This window comes from Pongo abelii, chromosome 7 (assembly GCF_028885655.2).
Source record: "Pongo abelii isolate AG06213 chromosome 7, NHGRI_mPonAbe1-v2.0_pri, whole genome shotgun sequence".
Taxonomy (NCBI): domain Eukaryota; kingdom Metazoa; phylum Chordata; class Mammalia; order Primates; family Hominidae; genus Pongo; species Pongo abelii.
In genome coordinates, this window is record NC_071992.2 from 116,494,487 (window position 1) to 116,517,002 (window position 22,516).

General features: G+C 38.7%; 1 protein-coding gene and 1 pseudogene across 3 annotated transcripts in view; both read right to left on the minus strand.

Moving 5' to 3' along the window:
- Positions 1 to 22,516, minus strand: part of ANKRD46 (ankyrin repeat domain 46) — a 43,024-nt gene that overhangs the window by 17,667 nt on the left and 2,841 nt on the right. The window contains exon 1 of one of the 3 annotated variants that reach the window (XM_054560924.2): positions 19,300 to 19,416. The gene's annotated coding sequence lies outside the window, so the exon portion shown is untranslated. 3 annotated transcript variants of the gene reach the window in all.
- Positions 11,907 to 14,304, minus strand: LOC103891367 (glyceraldehyde-3-phosphate dehydrogenase-like; annotated as a pseudogene).

Consider the following 22,516-nt stretch of genomic DNA (forward strand, 5'->3'; position numbering starts at 1 on the left):
GTTATATGCAAATACCATATCATTCTGTACCAGGGAATTGAGCATCTGTGAATTTTGGTATCTGCATGAGGTCCTGAAACCCATCCCCCATGGATACTAAGGGATGACTGTATTCTATGTATGTACCATAATTTTACTGAATTCCTTAGCACATTAAAAAAGAATTTGTTCTATATTTTTCCTATCACATAGATACATTCACATTTTTGGCTAATCAAAATGTAAACAGAATTTTGTGATGCAGATGAAAGCTGTCTAATATATGGCTGTGGAACCAGTCTCTGACCAGTGAATAGTTTTACTGTGACATCAATCTTGATGCAATGCTTTCTTTGCTCACTGCAAAACTTCTAAGATTCTGGTTTATGGTTCATCCTAAACTAGGATGGACTTAAGTTCCTTATTTCTCTATTTTTTGGAAAATTGTATTAGAAGGGCCTAGGAAGTAATTTCTCACTGATCATATGGCTAGGGCCCAACTTTTAACCTTTTAGTGATCTGTCCTAAATAAAGATAAAATATGTGAAAATTTATTTGGATTCTTTAAAAAAGGAAGAGTTGCTCTCTTTCTGTAGGAAGTAAATAAAAGAAGGAACTAAAAACACTATCCTTTTAGGATATCCCAGCACTATGAAGAACATTGGAAGGAAGAAGTTTATAAGCAGAATCTTCTGCATTTTATTTCCAAGGCTCAATAATAACAGAAGTTCAAATTTTTAGCAAATTTTTGGAACAATTTTTAGGCAGATATGGATCTACCACAGACATACATTTTTATTTTATATCCAACTTTGTAGAAAACACACATTTTGTGTTATTTCCAACATTTCAGTCTAATGTGGCTGTGTCTAAAATTCTTAACTTTTTGATGTCTTCAATACAAAGCTATTAGTAACTTCACAATTAAAACTACTAATGCAGTAAAAGTGAGGTTAATTTGAAGGATGTGAATTACAGAATAATACTTAAAGACAGGCCACTAGCCAGGTGCAGTAGCTCATAACTATAATCCCAGCACTTTGGGAGGCCAAGGTGGGAGGATTGCTTGAGCCCCGGAGTTCGTGACTAGCCTGGGAAACAATGCAAGACCCTGTCTGTACAAAAAACAAAAAAGGCCAGTTCATTGCGTTAAGTTCATATAATAATTAAAACTCTGTTAATCAGATATTACTTAGTAGATGTTCTTCTGGAATTAAGCTTAATGAAAACAGAAAAAAGAATTTCTTGTTTGTTATGTCTGGTATTACTATGCAAATAATTGCTTGGCAACATTTGAGATACACAGTATTCTACATTTATTAAGTTATACTGCAGGCACAGTTCTAAGTGTTTTTCCTGTAATAACTCATTTAATCCTCATAGAAACCCTACAAGGTACATGCATACTATCACTATACTCATTTCATGAGTTAAAAAAAAAAAAGTCACTAAGCTTGTTTCATAAGATTTTTTGTTTAATGAATTAGCTTAGCAAATGTCTTCATCAAACATAAGGGAGAACATTAGTCTAGTGTACACATTCCATATAACTCTTTACAATCATTTCATTCAAAGTGAACTTCTTAAACTGTAGAAACAATACCTGGAAATGTCTTTTACTTTACAGAAAATATTCTAGCACACATAAGCCAAATTAACTCTTTTTAATCATCTCATAAAAGTAAGTTTTTAAAGTATGGGAAAATAACAATAAAATATTTTTGGAAAAGCCTTCTACTTCACAGGTGACTAAATTCTTAGACTCATTATTCTCAAGTACTTCCTACTGATTGGGATAACAAGAAAACACCTAAATTTTTCTTTCTCCATCAGGATATCAAAAAACACCAACAAGGATTTCTGATATATTTCTGGCAATACTTATATTGCTTAACTATTATTTGTTTGCAGTAGTAAAGTTTAGTTATAATTCAACTTTTAGAAAAGGTATTGGCTTAAGACAAATCAAAATTAATTGTTCAAAAAGGAATGCTGGTTATTTTGGATATTCTATTTCACATTCTAATATCTTAGTATTTTCAAAAATCTTTACTATGTAATTTTACCATGTTTAAAATTCTTAGCAAGCGACTTCCTCCTCAGGAGGTTTCCAGTTTATAGTCCATCATTACATAATAAAGTTATTTGATTCTTTAAAACTGTTTTTCCTAGTTGCAACAGCACTTTATTTATATGGCCTAACGGTGCCACCTTGTGACCTGCGTAGGCTTCAAGTTCAACTTCAGCATCTAATATGGCATAAGGTGAGAAGTCTGTACCTCTGAAGTTTTGCTGTTTCATTTCAAGTTATTTACCACAATTCTCACTAACTGTGAATTTGTGAAAATCCAAAGTTGGGATGAAGTTTAATTTTCCTTTTAAAAAAGCTTTTCAAAAAAATTAATAGCAAAAATATGATTCCAGGCCTATTCAGAAATTTAAACCTCATTAAACCCACCTTAGCAGACTTTATATAAAGTACTACTTAAATGGCATTCTAACTTATTCATTTATTGTGTTGTTTCAAAATATAAGAATTGTGGGTTTTGCAAAATATTCCTTATTTTCTAAATAGTCTACAAAATTTAAACCAGACTTCACCCTAAATAAGTTTGAAGGTATGAGACTGTATCCTTACAAGTTTAACTGTAGTAGTCATGTGTCGCTTAATGATGGTGTATGTTCTGAGAACTGCATTGTCAGGTGCTTTCACTGTTATCTGAACAGCATAGAGTGTCCTCAGGTACCTACACAAGTCTAGAGGACATAGCCTACTACATGCCCATGCTATACATGACTGTATTTCCATAAAATTCTTAGAGCTGGAAGGCCATCCAACATCATTTAACTCAATCTCAATATTTTACAAATAAGGACACTGAGACCAGAAAGGCTGTGACTTTGCTACTTTACACGCTACCCCTCATCCCCACAGGTTCTAGTCCTATTCATGATTCACTGTCGAAATATAAAATGCAGTTGTGCACTACATAATGACATTTTGGTCAACGATGGACTGCATATATGAAGGTGGTCTCATAAGATTAGAATATTCTTACTATAACTTTTCTACGTTTATATACAGAAATATTCGCCAGTGTTAAAACTGCCTACAGTATTTAGTACAGTAACATGCTGTATAGGGTTGTAGCCTAGGAACAACAGGCCATACCATATGGCCTGGGTGTGCAGTAGGCTCTTCTATCTAGGTTTGGGTAGTAAGTACACTCTACACAAACAATGAAATAATCTAATGGTGCATTTATCAGAATGCGTGCGCCTGTCATTAAGCAATGCATGACTGTACATCATCTTCAACATAATAGTTTATTTTTCACAATTCTATTGTAATTTGTCCCTTTCCATGCTCTAGATTATGTGCTAAATGGGTGCAAGCATGTACTGCATCCTTCACACAAAACATACATAATGACAGTGGGTGGACAAGGGCCCTCCTCCCTACACTATAAAACCCTGGAGGATCTAGTGGACTTCTTTAAGGTGGGGTCTGCTGGGTGTGAAGCTATGCAAATCACTCTAGTCTACATTTACCATATGTACATTTACGGCCTAGGTAAAACCTTAAAATTCAGAATTCCTTACGTATCCTTATTACACTCACATCCCACCTCACTCACTCCAACCTCCAGGGGCCCTCGTAAATAAGGATATACAACAAAAGACAACTGGACAGCGGACTAAGGAGATGACTTAGTCAAACTGTATTTTTAAAATGGCATGTTTGTAGAACAGACATGAAAGGACTGAGAAATGGTAGAATGACTCATATGTGTGGTATTAGATGTATTTCTTCTCTCTCCACTGGAAATGTTGATTTAATGCTGAGACCTTTGGTAGAAAGGGAATAAATAGTCTTATATCTAAGGGAGTTGAGGAGTGTCTGTGGCTTTAAAGGGAATCTGTGGCTCTTTTCCTGCTGTCCCTGCTCTGGAACTGGGGGTAACCTATTTTGGGAAGGAGTCTTTTTTGAAAAGAAAGTAGGAAGTACATGCTTAGAAATGGCTCCAGGTTCATGAAAGAAAAACAGAGATTCCCTGCCCCCAGGTTTTCTAGCCTAGTTTATGAGGATAGAAATAAAGGATTATAGGCAGAAGGTGTAACTTTCGGCTAGTGCTTTCCTCATGCTGCCAATTAGGAAGGGGTGGGGCGAGAAGTGGAAGACACCAATATCCTAAAGCAGAGCTCAATCACCAGTCATGATAACTTCTTCAGCAGAGTAATAATTTCAAGCTGAAGACAATGAATTACAGCAATTCTCTTTCTGACTGAGCCCTGGCCCCTACACACAGCCTCTCCTATTAAAATGGTGAATCTGTGAGTTAGCTCAGTTTACATGTGTGTACTCAGAGCATTCTGGAGAATCTTTCAGAAATGGGAATAGAGGATGACAAGTTCCTATATCAGTTTCCCATGGAGCTATTTTCGCAAACTGCCCAGAGACCAGAGACCTGCCCATTGTGACTAACATGGGAAAGAATGGTCAAAGACTATGGATCTTCAGTTTTAATAGCTACATAGCTCTTCCAGATTTGCTGCTTTCCAGGAAATGTCTTTAATAAATGGGCTTTGTTTGTTTAGACACTGTCAATTAAAACTGATTCCTAGTGTTAGCAACTGTTAATACAAACCTTATTTTCCTTCTAATTCTTATCCTCAATCTCAAAACCATTTAATATTTTGCCATTTGTTCTATAACAAATACTAAGGAAACTGGGAATAATATGGTAAATTTCTTTATCTCAAAAAACAATTTTCTAAATGACTTGTAGATAGGAGCAGGACACAATATAAAACTGTTAAGAACTCGTTTTTAAAAGTTTGAACAACTGCTAAACTTTTGTCCTTGTACTCAAGAGAACTACAGTGTTAAGCAAAGATAATTATGATTTAAAAATTGTTCTTTAAAATGCTATCAGAAGATAATGGTTTCACAGTCTTCAAACAATAGGAGACTAAGTTTCTTGTTTTTAAATAAATAAAACAAATTACACTCTCAGGATTGACAAGCTTTGGATTTGGGGAAATTAACTATAATATGAAATGTTATATCTTAAACTGTAGAGAAGTATAAGAAAAGACACACAAAAACAAATTAAAGGCAAACTTTCAGGTTTATGGTAGCTATTAAACTTACCACTAATATTTTTGCATGTCTTCTTCAGTGATACTACCAAAATAAATCTATTCCAAATACACTTAAATATTTTTATTCAAATAGTGTCCTTTCATATCATGTTTCTCTGGCCCAAATTTTTCTTTTTAATTATATTTTATTGGATGGTTTCAGGAGTGTAAATGAAATCATTTAAAGATTAACCCAAGAGTTCTTAATGTCAAAGACCTTTATCTCCACGTCACTTCCATCACTTAATTGGACTTTGCACACTTAGAACTTAACTTCACCGCCCAGATCTTGACCCACAACTACCTTTTATATTCCCTTACACTTCAGGAAATATTTCTCATTTATGTCTCTCAATCTCTCCCTTACCCTCCTTTTGGCTACCCCAAGCAGGAAGAAATCTGCCCGTACAACCATCCCTAACTCTCTTCAGCCAGCTTCTGGTTCCTTCTAAGGCTCAAAGCAGATCACTTCCACTTCCACCAAGAAAGAAAATACCTTACCCATCCATGGGACCAGGACATAAAGAAGCAAGGACAATGAACATAAGTATAAAGTTGGGGAGAGACCTAGCAACTGGAGAAAAGACTATAATCAACATCTAGAAAGAACGAGCACTGGATCAAATCTCAGTGCCAGGATTCTGCTAACCCCAAAGTACAACTTGCCTCTCACTCTAGACAAGGGTGAAGCAAGGAAAAACAATCAGTGATCTTAAGTGATAAATAGCGAAGGCAGACTTCCAGACTTGAATCAAGAGATCCATGATCTGTGAATTTATCAAGAGTTATTTTTCAGGATAAGCACTAAGTACTAGACAACAATCAAAAGGTTTGTATCTTAGGTCCTAACTCTGCCATTTTCTAAGGTACTATCTTGAGTAGTCCAACTCTAAGAGTCCCAGTTTCCTCATTTGCAAAACTGGGAATAATATCTGTCTTACCTACTTCACAAGATTTTTGTACAGAACTTTGAAAACTATAATGAAATATACAAATATAAGATGCTATATATTTTTTCTTAGTTTCTTAGTAAAAGTTCCCCTCAAAATAAATTCACTTTGAATTGAGGGTAAAAGGATTTCCACATCTTGGTAACAACAAGTAAAAGGATTTCTGCCTTGAACGGGGTCGGGGCAACAACGGGAGCAACTCGTAGAGTTTGGTGCTCTTCACAGAGTGAAGAAGCAGAGAAGCCCAAGGAGATAATAACAGTATTGTACACTGGCACATGAGTATGTACATAGGGCAGATCAACAGTCCCAAATGGATACTTTGCCATGGCCTTAATATCATATCTAAAACCAGCACTCCAGAGGCTGGGTGTGCTGACTCATGCCTGTAATCCCAGCACTTTTGGAGGCAGAGGTGGGAGAATTGCTTGAGCCCAGGCATTCGAGACAAGCCTGGGCAACATAGTGAGACCTTGTCTCTTAAAAAAAAAAAAAAAATTTATATATATATATATATATATATATATGTTGGGTGTGGTGACACGCACCTGTAGTCCCAGCTACTCGGGAGGCTGAGGTGGGAGGATGGTGATATAATTTGGCTTTGTGTCCTCACTCAAATCTCATCTTAAATTGTAGTCCCCACATGTCAAGGGAGGGACCTGGTGGGAGGTGAATGGAGCATGGAGGTGGTTTCCCCCATGCTGTTCTCATGATAGTGAGGGAGGGCTTACAAGATCAAATGGTTTTAAAATTGGTAGTTTCCCCCACACACTCTCTCTTGCCACCATGTAAGACGTTCCTTGCTTCCCCATAACCTTCCACCATGATTCCATGATTCTAAGTTTCTTGAAGCCTCCCCAGCCATGTGGAACTGTGTGTCAATTAAATCTTTTGTTTATAAATTACCCAGCCTCAAGTAGTCTCTTTATAGCAGTGTGAAAACAGACTAATACAGAGAATTAGTACCAGGAGTGCGGTACTGCTATAAAAATAACCTGAAAAAAATGGAAGTGACTTTGGAACTGAGTAACAGGCAAAGGCTGGAACAGTTTGGGGGGCTCAAAAGATACGGGAAAGTCTGGAACTTCCTAGAGACTTGCTGAATGGTTTTGCCCAAAATGCTGATAGTGATATGGACAATGAAATCAAGGCTGAGGTGGTCTCAGAAAGAGAAGAGGAACTTACTGGGAACTGGAGTAAAGGTCACTCATGCTATGTTTTAGCAAAAAGACTGGTGGCATTTTGTCCCTGCCCTAGAGATCTGTGGAACTTTGAACTTGAGAGAGATGATTTAGGGTATCTGGCAGAAGAAATTTCTGAGCAGCAAAGCATTAAAGACGTGGCCTTGATTTTTCTGAAAGTGTACAAATGTGTTCACGAAGAGATAATCTGCAATTGGAACTTATGTTTAAAAGGGAAGCACAGCATAAAAGTTTGGAAATTTGCAGCCTGACTGGTAGAAAAAGTAAACCCCATTTTCTGGGGAGAAACTCAAGCATGCTGCAGAAATTTGCCTAAGTAACAAGGAACAGAATGCTAATAGCCAAGCAAATGGGAAAAATTTCCCCAAGGCATGTCAGAGATCTTCATGGCAGCCCCTCCGATCACAGGCCAGAAGGCCTAGGAGGGAAAAATGGTTTTGCGGGCTGGCATCAGGCCCCTGCTGCTCTCTGCAGCCTCGGGATATGGTGTCCAGTGTCCCAGCCACTCCAGCTCCAGCCATGGCTAAAAGGGGCCAGACTACAGCTCAGACCATTGTTTCAGAGGGTGCGGGGCCCAAGCCTTGGAAGCTTCCATGTGGTATTGGGCCTGCAGGTGTGCAGAAGACAAGAGCTGAGCTTTGGGAACCTCCACCTAGATTTCAGAGGACATACAGAAATGCCTGGATGTCCAGACAGAAGTCTGCTGCAGGGGCAGAGCCCTTATGGAGAACCTCTGCTGGGGCAGTGCGGAAGGGAAATGTAGGGTTGGAGCCCCCACACAGAGTCCCCACTGGGGCGCTGCCTAGTGGAGCTATGAGAAGAGGGCCACTGTCCTCCAGACCCCAGAAAAGTAGATCCACTGACAGCTTGCACCATGCATCTGGAAAAGCCACAAGCATTCAATGCCAGCCCATGAAAGCAGCCACAGGGGCTGTACCCTGCAGAGCCACAGGGACAAAGCTGCTCAAGGCCGTGGGAGCACACCCCTTGCATCAGTGTACCCTGGATGTGAGACATGGAGTTAAAGGAGATTTTGGAGTTTAAGATTTAATGACTGCCTGGCTGGGTTTCCGACTTGCATGGGGCCTGAGGCCCCTTTGTTTTGGCCAATTTCTCCCATTTGGAATGGGAACATTTACCCAATGCCTGTGCCCTCATTCTATCTTGGAAGTAACTAACTTGCTTTTGATTTTACAGACTCATAGGTGGAAGAGACTTGCCTTGTCTCAGATGAGACTTTGGACTTGGACTTTAGGTTAATACTGGAATGAGTTAAGACTTTGTGGGACTGTTGGGAAGGCATGATTGGTTTTGAAATGTGAAAAGGACATGAGATTTGGGAGAGGCCAGGGGCAGAACTATACGGTTTGGCTCTATGTCCCCACCCAAATCTCATCTCAAATTGTAATCCCCACATGTCAAGGGAGGGACCCAGTGGGAGATGATTGGATCATGCAGGCGGCTTCCCCCATGCTGTTTTCATGATACTGAGGGAGTTCTCATGAGATCTGATGGTTTTAAAAGTGGCAGTTTCCCCTGCATTTTCTCTCTCTCCTGTTGTCATGTAAGATGTGCCTTGCTTACCTTTCACCTTCCACAGGGATTCTAAGTTTCCTGAGGTCTCCCCAGCCATGAGGAACTGTGAGTCAATTGAACTTCTTTTGTTTATAAATTCTTTAGAGCAGTGTGAAAACAGACTAATTCAAATGGCTTGAGCCTGGGAGCTTGAGGCTGCAGCGAGCTGTGATCATGCAACAGCACTCCAGCCTGGGCAACAGAGTAAGACCTTGTTTCAAAAAATAGAATAAAACAAAACCAGCACTCCATAAATATACTCCAGACACTGCTCCAAAATTCTCTGCCAATGGTAATAATACCTCCCTAGAAACCCTGGTTTCAAATCCTTGATGCTTTCTTTTCTCCTGACAGTGAATTAGACACAAAGCCCTGTCAGTTCTGTCTTTCACTGTCTTGCGAGTTCTTTTTCCATTTTATTGACACTGCCTTCACTCTTAATTTGTGCCCTAACAAATAATTTTATACATGAAGTTTTCCAATGTCTTCCTAACTGGTCTCTCAGTCTCATTCTCTCTTCTGTTACCCTCTACCCCAGTCAATCACATTAAGCTATCATGTACATTTTTTCATCCCATGCTTTGTGAACATCACTTCCAAGCTGAAAGTATTTTTAGTAGCTCCCATGGCCCAAGCATGACCTTCTACCTTAGCTAATCTCCATTTCCACTTTTGCCTCTCTACAATACAGAAAAAAAAAAAAAAAATTCCAAAAACACAAACCATTTCTTTTCATTTCCTTACTTGAAATATGTCAATGGCAGCCCAATGTATTTAAAACAACAGCCAAAATCCTTAATAAAGGATAAATTATCATGCTACAAAGCCCTGATAATTTTGTTCCTGTCTACCTCTCCAAATTCATCTTTAACCATTCCCCCTTCTTGTTTTCTATACTCTACCCCCAACTTGCCTCCTTCCTGCCTCAGAGGTACACTCACTTTTCTTCCTGCTGGAATGTACTTCCCCTGGATGGAGAATCACTCAGGTCTCAGCTCAAATGTCACCTACTTCTCCCCACGTTACTTCTCACATCACCCTGCTTACTTCATTCATGTTCTTATTACTATCTATAATTTTCTTATTTATGTGCTTAATCATGTATTGTACATCTCCTCAGTTTGAAAGTAAACTTTGAGGGCATGAGTTTGTCTTGTTCCACACTATCCACAGTATTTCGCATTACCTATTACACACTAAGTGCTCAACCTGTATCTTTTCTGTTAAGTGAATGTATGGTCCAAACGTAAAGTATGCATTCAAATAAGTCTTTCAGTGGAGTCTGGAAGTCAGTATAAATGCTTAAGTAATGACAATGAAAATGAAGGCATTCACTGAAGGTGGCCAAAAAATATAACTAAACTAAAAATGTATGGCAAAAATGGGGTACCAATAAAACTGGTATCACATTTAAAAAGAAATCATGTTCATATGACTACTTCTTGAACATCTTTTAATGTCCAAGAAATAGGAATATTTAGAAATAATAAACATTTGTTGACTCCTCCCATAAGCAGGTACATATTAGGTAGAAATGCAATATGATATACACCTATGATGTATCCACAAACATTTTCAGAAATAAGAAATTTTTTTAATTAAAAAAAATTTTAAAGATTTACCCAGAAATGAAAAAAAAAGTAGTTTAGGTATTTCACACTTATTTTATATAATATGGAACACTAGGATTAATGCTGGTTTGTTTTTTTTTTTAATTCAGAATTTTTTTTAAACAGATGGGGTCTCACTATGTTGCCCAGGCTGGCCTCAAACTCCTTGGGCTCAAGTGATCCTCCTGCCTTAGCCTCCCAAAGTGCTAAGACTACAGGTGTGAGCCACTGTGCCCAGCCTGGAATGTTTTAACAAGTTAAATGTTCAACACATTTGAAGTAAAAAATAACATTTCAGAACATCCATACATTTATAAAAATACACGTGTTAAGCATACATTGCCATTCTAATATAAATTAGGAAAAAAAAAGTGAAACATTTTAAAAGAAACCATATAAAAATGGGGAAAATTTAAATAATCACCAAAAAATTGAGAATAAAATTCTGATTTCTTCCAAAACACAATTTTGCAAAAAAATTGCATTACTAGTATCACAACTGAGCTGTGAGCATATTTTTTATTACTTTATCTTTTTTAAAATGGTCTTTATTTTTTAGACCAGTTTTAGGTTCACAGCAACACTGAGCAGATTTCCCATATTCCCCCACCCTGCCACCACCAGAGGGTACATCTGTTACAACTGATGATCCTACACTAACACATCATTATCACCCAGAGTCCATAGTTTGCATTAGGGTTCACTCTTGGTGTTATACATTCTATGGGTTTAGACAAATTTACAATGACATGTATTCATCATTATAGCATCATGCAGATTAGGTTCACTGCCCTAAAAATTTTCTGGGCTCTGCCTATTAATCCTTCCCTCTACCCAACCCCTGATATTTTTATTGTCTCTATAATTTTGCCCTTTCCAGAATGTCATATAACTGAAATCATACAGTATGCAGCTGTTTCAGATTGGCTTCTTTCCCTCGTAATATGTGTTAAGTTTTCGGTATCTTTCCATGGCTTCATAGCTTCTCTTTAGGACTGCATAATACGCCATTCTCTGTATGTATTACAGTTTATCTGTTCACCTACTGAAGGACACCTTGGTTGCTTCTATGTTCTGGCAATTATGAATAAGGCTGACATGAACATCCACATGCAGGTTTTTGTGTGGACAGTTTTTCACTCCTTTGGGTAAATACCAAGGAGTGTGATTGCTGGATGGTAATAGTATGTTTAGTTTTTTTAAGAAACCACCAAATTGTCTCCCAAAGTGGCTGTACCATTTGGCATTCCCACTAGCAATGAATAAGAGTTCCTGTTAATCCACACTCTCACCAGCATTTGGTGTTGTCAGCGTTCTAGATTTTAGCCATTTTAGTAAGTGTGTAGTGGGATCTCATTGTTTTAATTCGCATTTCCCTGATGACATATGACGTGGAGCATCTTTTTCACATGTTTATTGCCATCTGCATATCCTCCGTGATGAGGTGTCCATTAAGATCTCTGGCTCATTTTTAAAATCAGGTTGTTCATTTTCTTCATTTTTTTTTTTTTTTTGAGTACAGGGGACTTTATTGATGGTACACGACAAGGTAGCGCTCTTTGTGGGGTCTGCATGGAAATTGTGAGGTGGGGAGATTCCCAGTGTGGTGGAGGACTGAGCATGGCAGGGACTGCCCAGAAGCTGAAGGTCTCTTTCTTCCTCTTGTGCTCTCACTGGGGTTGGTTGTCGAGCAGTCTTACTCCTTGGAGGCCCTATGGGCCACCACCCTGTTGCTGTTGCCAAACTCGTTGTTATACGAGAAAATGAGCCTGACAAAGTGGTCACTGAGGGCAACGCCAGCCCCAGCATCGAAAGTGGAAGAGTGAGTATCACTGTTAAAGTCAGAGGAAACAACCTGGTGTTCAGTGTAGCCCAAGATGCCCTTGAGGGGCCCTCCGACGCCTGCTTCCCGCCTTTTTGATGTCATCATATTTGGCATGTTTCTCCAGATGGCAGGTCAGGTCCACAACCAACACGTCTGCAGAAGGGACATGGAAGGCCATGCCAGTGAGCTTCCTGTTCAGCTTGGGGATGGCCTTGCCCACAGCCTTGGCGACACCAGTAGATGCAGGGATGATGTTCTGGAGAGCCCCACAGACATCATGCCACGATTTCCCACAGAGGCCATCCACAGTCTTCTGGGTAGGAGTGACGGCATGGATTGTGGTCACAAGTCCTTCCACAATGCCAAAGTTGTTATGGATGGGCTTGGCCAGGGGGATTAAGCAGTTGGTGGTACAGGAGGCATTGCTGATGATCTTGAGGCTGTTTTCATACTTCTCATGGATCATGCCCATTATGAATATGGGGGCATCAGCAGAGGGGGTAGAGATGATGACCGTTTTGGCTCCCCCCTGTTAAGTGAGCCCCAGCCTTCTCCATGGTCGTGAAGATGCCAGTGGACTCCACGGCGTACTCAGCTTCAGCATCACCCCATTTGATTTTGGTGGGATCTTGCTCCTGGAAGATGGTGATGGGATTTCCATTGATGACAAGCTTCCCATTCTCAGCCTTGACAGTGTAGTGGAATTTGCCATGGGTAGAAATATTGGAACATGTAGACCAGGTAGTTGAGGTCAACGAAGGGTCATTGATGGCGACAATATCCACTTTACTAGAGTTAAAAGCAGCCCTGGTGACCAGGTGTCCAATATGGCCAAATGTATTTACTCTGGCCTTCACCGTCACCATGATGTCTTAGAGACATGGCTTTGAGAAGAGGATGGTGAGCACTGAGTGACCCCAGCCAGTGCCCATACCCACCTCTCTTTTTGTTGAGTTTTAAGAGTTCTCTGTGTATTTTGGCTAACAGCCTTTATCATATATGTCTTTTGAAAACATTTTAGGCTGGGTGCGGTGGCTCACACCTGTAATCCCAGCACTTTGGGGGGCCGAGGTGGGCGGATCACCTGAGGTCAGGAGTTCAAGACGAGCCTGGCCAACACGGTGAAACCCCATCTCTACTAAAAATACAAAAATTAGCCAGGTGTGGTGGTGCACACCTGTAGTCCCAGGTACTCAGGAGGCTGAGGCAGGAGAATAGCCGGAACCTGGGAGGTGGAGGTTGCAGTGAGCCAAGATCGCGCCACTGCACTCCAGCCTGGGTGAAAGACAAAATTAGAGACAGTAAAAATATCCATGGTTTGGGGTTAGAAAGGAGGGAGAAAAGAACAGGCAGGGCACAGACAATTTTTAGGGCAGTGAACCTAATGTGTATGATACTATAATATGGATACATGTCATTATAAATTTGTCCAAACACACAGAAAATGTAACACTGAGTGAACCCTAATCGTGAAAGAAATCATGCCTTCAGTGTCTTATCTAAAAAGTCATCACCAAACGCAAGGTCATCTGGATTTTCTCCTATGTTATCTTCTAGGAGTTTTATAGTTCTGTTTTACATTTAGGTCTATGATCCACTTTCAGTTAATTTTTATGAAGGGTGTAAGGTCTGTGTCTAGATTAAATTTTTTTTGCATATAAATGTCCAGTTGTTACAGCATCATTTATTGAAAAACTATTTTTCTCCATTGTAACCTTTGCTTTTTTGTCAAAGATCAGCTGACTATATTTATGTAGGTCTATTTCTAGGCTATTTGGTTCCATTACTGTAGCTTTACAGTAAGTCTTTTTTTTTTTTTATTAAGCTGACTTTTAACTATGGTGCTTTTTTATTTTATTTTATTTTATTTTTTATTATTATTATACTTTAAGTTTTAGGGTACATGTGCACAATGTGCAGGTTAGTTACATATATATACATGCGCCATGCTGGTGTGTTGCACCCATTAACTCGCCATTTAGCATTAGGTATAACTCCTAATGCTATCCCTCCCCCCTCTCCCCACCCCACAACAGTCCCCAGAGTGTGATGTTCCCCTTCCTGTGTCCATGTGTTCTCATTGTTCAATTCCCATCTACGAGTGAGAACATGCGGTGTCTGGTTTTTTGTCCTTGCGATAGTTTACTGAGAATGATGATTTCCAATTTCATCCATGTCCCTACAAAGGACATGAACTCATCATTTTTTATGGCTGCATAGTATTCCATGGTGTATATGTGCCACATTTTCTTAATCCAGTATATCATTGTTGGACATTTGGGTTGGTTCCAAGTCTTTGCTATTGTGAATAGTGCCGCAATAAACATACGTGTGCATGTGTCTTTATAGCAGCATGATTTATAGTCCTTTGGGTATATACCCAGTAATGGGATGGCTGGGTCAAATGGTATTTCTAGTTCTAGATCCCTGAGGAATCACCACACTGACTTCCACAATGGTTGAACTAGTTTACAGTCCCACCAACAGTGTAAAAGTGTTCCTATTTCTCCACATCCTCTCCAGCACCTGTTGTTTCCTGACTTTTGAATGATTGCCATTCTAACTGGTGTGAGATGGCATCTCATTGTGGTTTTGATTTGCATTTCTCTGATGGCCAGTGATGATAAGCATTTTTTCATGTGTCTTTTGGCTGCATAAATGTCTTCTTTTGAGAAGTGTCTGTTCATATCCTTCACCCACTTTTTGATGGGGTTGTTTTTTTCTTGTAAATTTGAGTTCATTGTAGATTCTGTATATTAGCCCTTTGTCAGATGAGTAGATTGCAAAAATTTTCTCCCATTCTGCAGTTTCCCTATTCACTCTGATGGTAGTTTCTTTTGCTGTGCAGAAGCTCTTTAGTTTAATGAGATCCCATTTGTCAATTTTGGCTTTTGTTGCTATTGCTTTTTGTGTTTTAGACATGAAGTCCTTGCCCATGCCTATGTCCTGAATGGTAATGCCTAGGTTTTCTTCTAGGGTTTTTATGGTTTTAGGTCTAACGTTTAAGTCTTTAATCCATCTTGAATTAATTTTTGTATAAGGTGCTTTACAGTAAGTCTTGAAGTTGGGTAGTGTCAGTCTTCCAACTTTGTTCTCTTTCAATCTTGTGTGGGTTATTCTGGGTCTTTTGCCTTTCCACATAACCTTTATAATGTTTGTCAATATCCACAAAACAACTTGCTGGGATTTTGACTGGGATTGCATTGAATCTATAGATTAGGTTGGGAAAAAGTGATATCTTGACAATATTGAGTCTTCCTATCCACAAGCCTGGAATATCTCTCCATTAGTTTAGCTCTTCTTTGATTTCTTTAATCAGTTTTGTAGTTTTCCTCCTACAGTCTTATGTATATTTTGTTAATTTCTTTTGGAGGGTGCTAATGTAAATGGTATTGTTTTTAATTACAAATTCCACTTGTTCATTGCTGTTATATAGGAAAGCAATTAATTTTTGCATATTACCTTTGTATCCTGCATTTTTGCTATAATTGTTTATTAGTTCCAGGAGGGTTTTTGTCAATTTATTCAGATTTTCTACATAGATGATCATGTCATCTGCAAATAAAGGTAGTTTTATTTCTTTATTCCCAATCTGTATAACTTTTATTTATTTTACCTTATGTTTTGAGATGGAGTCTCACACTGTCATCCTGGCTGGAGTTTAGTGGTGCGATCTCAGCTCACTGCAACCTCTGCTTCCTGGGCTCAAGCAATTCTCCTGCCTCAGCCTCCCGAGTAGGTGGGATTACAGGCGTAAGCCACTGTGCCCGGCCTGTATAACTTTTATTTTCTTATCTTATTGCATTAGCTAGGCCTTCCAATATGACATTGAAAAGCAGTGGTGAAAGAGAACATCCTTGCTTTGTTCTTCTTCTCAGTGAGAAACCTCCAAGTTTCTCACCATTAGGTATGTTAGCTGCAGGGTTTTTGAAGATCTTTTTTTATTGAGTTGAGGAAGTTCTCCTTTATTTGTAGTTTACTGAGAGTTTTTTCATAATCATAAACAGGTTTTAGATTTTATTAAATGCTTTTCTTACATCTACTTATAGGATCATGTGATTTTTCTTCTTTAGCCTGATGAATGTGATGAATTACATTAACTGATTTTCAAATGTTGAAGGAGCCTGGCATATCTGGGATAAATTCCACTCGGTGAGGATGTGTAAGTATTTTTGTACATTGTTAGAACTGATTTGCTAATATTTTGTTGAGGATTTTTGCATCTTCATTCATGAGAAATATTGGTCTATAGTTTTATTTTCCTGTAATGTCTTTGGTTTTGGTATCAGGGGAATGTTGGCCTCACAGAATGAGTTAAGAAGTATTGCCTCTGCTTCTATCCTCTGAAAGAGGTTGTAGGGAATTGGTATAGCTTCTTCCTTAAATGTCTGGTAGACTTCACCAGTGAACCCATCTGGGCCTGATCCTGTTTTAGAAGGTTATGGATTTTTTTATTAAATTTCTCCAATGAATATCCGTCTATTCCGATGGTTTATTTCTTTTTGTGTGAATTTTGGTGGCTTGTGCTTTTTAAATAATTGGGAATTTCATCTAGCTTATCAAATTTGTGGGCAGAGAGTTGTTCATAGTATTCCTTTATTATCCTTTCAATGTCCATGGGATCTCTAGTGATGTCCTCTCTCATTTCTGATATTAGTAATATATGTCCTCTCTTTTCTTTGTGTGGCTAGAGGCTTATTAATTTTACTGATCTTTTCAGAGAACCAACTTTTGGTTTCACTGATTTTCTCTACTGATTTCTCATTTTCAATTTTATTAATTTATACTCTAATTCTTTTTTTTTTTTTTTTTTTGAGACGGAGTCTCGCTCTGTCACCCAGGCTGTAGCTGGGACTACAGGTGCCCGCCACCAAGCCCGGCTAATTTTGTTTTTGTATTTTTAGTAGAGACGGAGTTTCACCGTGTTAGCCAGGATGGTCTTGATCTCCTGACCTCATGATCCACCCGCCTCAGCCTCCCAAAGTGCTGGGATTCTTCTGCTTACTTTGGGTTTAATTTGCTCTTCTTTTTCTAGTTTCATAAGGTGTAAGCTTTAGATGGCTGATTTTGGATCTTTCTTCTTTTCTAATACGTGCATTCAAAGCTATAAATTTTCCTCTAAGCACTGCTTTTGCTGTATCCCACAAATGTCAGGCTATGTTTTCACTTTCATTTAGTTCAAAATATTTATTAATTTCTCTAGAGATTTTTTCTTTGACTTATGTTATTTAGAAATGTGTTATTTAGGCTGGGTGCAGTGGCTCATGCCTGTAATCCCAGCACTTTGGGAGGCTGAGGCGGGTGGATCATGAGGTCAGGAGATTGAGACCATCCTGGCTAACACAGTGAAACCCCGTCTCTACTAAAAATAAAAAAAAAATTAGCTGGGCGTGGTGGCGGGCACCTGTGGTCCCAGCTACTCAGGAGGCTGAGGCAGGAGAATGACGTGAACCCGGGAGGCAGAGCTTGCAGTGAGCCAAGATTGCACCACTGCACTCCAGCCTGGGTGACAGAGTGAGACTCCATTTCAAAAAAAAAAAGAAATGTGTTATTTAATGTCTAAGTATTCAGTGATTTTCCGGCTATCTTTCTGTTATCAAATTCTAATTTAATTCCTTTTGGTCTGAGATCAGATATTGGATGATTTCTATTTTGGCCAATTCCAAAACAGCTACAGCCTCACTGATTACTTTGTGCTTGTGCTCTATAGAGATGGTTAACCTATTTACTATTCTGACTATACTTTGGGGCCTTTTTTTTTTTTTTTTTTAACATCAGTTATTGCCAGGTGCCCAAGCATGAATTTAATATATTATTTTGACTGAAAATCAACTATGTGTTTTTAATTTCCTCAGATGTCCACTGCCTACCTAGACTCCATTCCTACCTGTTCCACTGGTACCCAACTCCATTACTCTTCACTGCTCATATGCTTTGGAGGGGTCGGTCTTTATTATCTAAGGCCATGTAACATATCACATTCCCTAGCTATTGTGGTTTATTTAAAGGTGAGCAAGTGACCATTCCAATAAAACTCTTTGCTTGGAATGCCAGAGAAATACATTCACTTTATTTTTCTAGAAATATGGTGTATAAATGAGATATCTAAAATTGCTTTTGTCATTTTTATATTTCACAGATAGCAAGTATACAGAGTGAGGCAGAACAGATAAATAGGGCCAAGCCTTGGTCTTTTCATATTACGGGTATCAATAAAGGATCTTTTTAAGACAGTTTAAATTAGGTTTTCTGTTACTTAGAACAAAATATCTAAATGACACAGAATCTGAAGTGGTCACTACTATTTGATTTCCACTTTTATATGCTTCTGTCATTGCTTCCTAAAAAGGAAAAACTATTGTTTGTGGCACATGTTTCAGCAAAAGACAAAGGTCAAAGGAAGGGTGAAGTGCACTGATATTTAACTCTCTTTGAGAAGTAGCTGAATTAAGGCCTAAGAAATCTCATGTTCAGCACAGGAGATTGAATACTGACTGAGAGCTTGGTAAATTCTAGAACTGACCAAGGAGATAACCTGAAGAACAAGCTGAAAGGATATTCTGAATAAACAAGTGAAATAAAAATAAGCCTATTGTGGGAAAACTCTTTTATAAGCAATCCACAGTTTTTGTTGTGTTTAAAAAAAAATCAGCATTAACAGCCAATGGGCAAAATACAGCCAAAAGACTGAGGAGAGGGCAGAGGGGCAGATTTAAATTAAAGTAGCAGCAATGCTGGGCTACTGGAAAAAAGATGACTGATAGTAGGACTAAAACTGCCACCAAAGTTAAAATGCCTATATAAACTGTTTCAACAAAGTCACACTCAGAACATTTTTTTTTAATTAAACTTATACGGGCCAGGCACGGTGACTCATGCCTGTAATCCCAGCACTTTGGGAGGCCACAGCAGATCACTTGAGGTCAGGAGTTTGAGACCAGCCTGGCCAATATAGTGAAACCCCGTCTCCACTAAAAATACAAAAATTAGCTGGGTGTGATGGCACGTACCTGTAGTCGCAGCTACTTGGGAGGCTGAGACAGGAGAATCACTTCAACCCAGGAGGTGGAAGCTACAGTGAGCTGAGGTTGTACCACTGCACTCCAGCCTGGGAGACAGAGCAAAATTCCATCTCAAAAACAAACAAATAAAAAACAAAAAAACTTAGGCAAACCAAAAAAGGCATCATAATGTAACAAAAGAAAATATAGGTTTTTTGGCTAGTTTTAATATGTTTACCTTAAAAAGTAAAATACAGCAGAGTATCTAATGTCATAAAGACCCAATATGGAAAGGTAGCTAAATAAACCATTTGTGCTCTTGCATTTGTTTCTGATTTACTTGGTACCATACCTAAATAATAATGTGCACAAATCTTTTAATTGATTGTATTCAGAATTTATTAAAAGTACCACTTATTGGATAGTTTATTAAATGCATGCAAGTATCTGTATATGATTTCTTCGGCATATGTGTGTTTAAGGCAACATGAGACAGAGCTAGAGACAGGAAAGCTGTCCATTTTAAAATCAAATTGGTGTATATCTCCTGCTTATTCAACATGTTTTGGTCTTGGAATTGTTTCTCTAATAATGTACTGGCAAGTCAGACGTTAAATTATTTAAGGTTTCTAAACACTGATTTGGTGGAAGTGCTAACAATCCTTGTGAACAAAGATAAGCTTCAGAAAAACTGAACAGCACTGAAAAAAAGTATCTACTTTGGAAAATAATGATCCTTTGTAATTGATTTTGGTTTTAGATACAAAGTTTACATTGGTAATTCTAATGTCTCTTTACCAGTTTAATTTTAAAAAGTACTTGGCTGGATGCAGTGACTCACACCTGTAGTCCCAGCACTTTTGGGAATCTAGAGCAAGAGGATCACTTGAGCCTAAGGATTCCAGACCAGCCTGGGCAACACAGTGTGAAACCCCATCTCTACAAAAAAATTGAAAAATAAACCTTGCATGGTGGTGCGTGCGTGCCTGTTGTGCCAGATATTCAAGGCTGAGGCAGGAGGATCACTCGAGCCCAGGAGGTGGAGGGTGCATTCAGCCATGATTGTGCCACTGCACTCCAGCCTGAGCAACAGAGCAAAACCCTGTCTCAAAAAAACATAAGGAAAAAAAAAGTACTCAGCCAGGTGCAGTGGCTCATGCCTGTAATCCCAGCACTTTGAGAGGCTGAGGTGGATCACCTGAGGTCAGGAGTTAGAGACCAGCCTGGCCAACATGGTGAAACTCCATCTCCACTAAAAATACAAAAATTAGTCGGGTGTGGTGGTGTGTGCCTGTGGTCCCAGCTACTCAGGAGGCTGAGGCAGGAGAATCGTTTGATGCAGTGAGCCAAGATTGTGCCACTGCACTCCAGCCTGGGTGACAGAGTGAGACTCCATCTCCAGGAAAAAAAAAAAAAAAACTACTTATCACAAAGACATAATCATAAACTTAAGTTCTAATAACACTGAAAGTTATTTTAAATAGAAATCTTTTACAAACATCACAATAGTGTCTTTTATAGAATGCCTAGACAAAACCCAGTTCTCTAATTATTTTCCTTATAGGAAATCTAGGAAAAACCTTTAGTAGAATGGTACTAGTATGACAAATTCAATATTATAGTCTCAAAAGAGGTGCACTAGATCTACAAGAAGAAAAGCACACCACTGAGAATTATTTACAATAAGAAAATGAAAAAAATCCAGAAAAATACTGTGCTCTCAGGGACATACAAAAAATTAAGAACTCAGGGTGGGAGAAAAAACAGTATTAAAGAAGACTGAGACTTAAAAAAAAAAAGACTATAAGTTAAATAAAAACACAAGAGAATTTAAAATCCAAATTGTAAGCAGTTAGGAAATCAGTGATGGAAGGGCCTAACTTAAGAAGCTATGCAAAAGAAAAAAGTTAGAAAGGATGTGTGAGATGACAGCAATGAGAGCACGAAAAGAGAGCCAACCAATGAAAAATTCCTGGAGAAAAAAACAAGAACAAAACAAAAGGCACCAACTTAATATTTTCCTCAGCTAAAAAAAAAAAAAAAAAAAAAGAAAAGAAAAAGCTTTCAATGTATAAAGGACCTGTCATCTTTTAGATAAAATTATTGGATTTAAAAAAATCAGTAGCTATAACCCTAAACTTTGAAATATTTTAATCATTTTACATCTACAATGCAACAATGGCTGTATTTGCTATGGAAAAGGCACATTTATCCCGTCAGGATGGTGTAAATCTGGTATTTTACTGCATACCTTGATTATTTTGTATTTGGGTTTGGACATTAACTTGCTGAGGGCAGAAACAAGAACCTGAACTCATGCCTTAAGATAAAAATTGCACTCTTTTTATACACTTACTACCTTTTGAAACTATGCAGTGGCTCAATCATGGCTCACTGAAGCCTTAATCTCCCAGGCCCATGAGATGCTTCCACCTCACCCTTCCAAGTAGCTGAGACCACAGGTGTGTGCTACCACGCCCAACTAATTTTAAAGTTTTTGTAGAGATGAGCTCTCCCTATGTTGTCCAGGCTGGTTTTGAACTCCTGAGCTCAAGAGATCCTCCAGTCTTGGCCTCCCAAAGTGTTGGGATTACAGGCATGAGCCACTTCGCCCAGCCCACCGAAGCATTTTTATGGGATCTTAAATCTACTACGTAAAAAGGACAAGCTTTATTGGTTTAGAAAGTTAAGTATACATTATTATTATGATCAGCAGTAGGACAGCTATTTTATTTCCACCAGTCATTGATAAAACAATCCAAGTGTAGTAGGTATTAATCAGTAGCTTAAGTTAGAATAAAAATTTACTATGGGAACGACTACAGTGCTTTCAAATAACCGACATATGAAAAATTTACAGCTAACCTCTTCCAAAGAGCTGCCCACACTGCAGTCTCCAATGCCCTTCCCCCTGTTGTCTCTTGAAACCACACCAATCAGATTTTCTTCCTCACTATTCTCCTGAAAGTGCTCTTGCAAGGTCACCAAGGACCTTCCTATTACTAAATCCAATGGTCATCTCCTAGTCTTCATTCTTACTTGACTTGTCAATCAGCAGGAGGAGACACAGTTGGCCACTTTCTCCCTGAAAAACTCTTTACTTGGCCTTCAGTACTCCATACTCGCCTCTTTTTCCTCCTACCTTCAAAAGCCTCTCCTTTGTAATTATTCATCTCTCCAATATCTGAATGTGGAAAGCCCAAGGGCTCAATTCTCATTTCCTTAC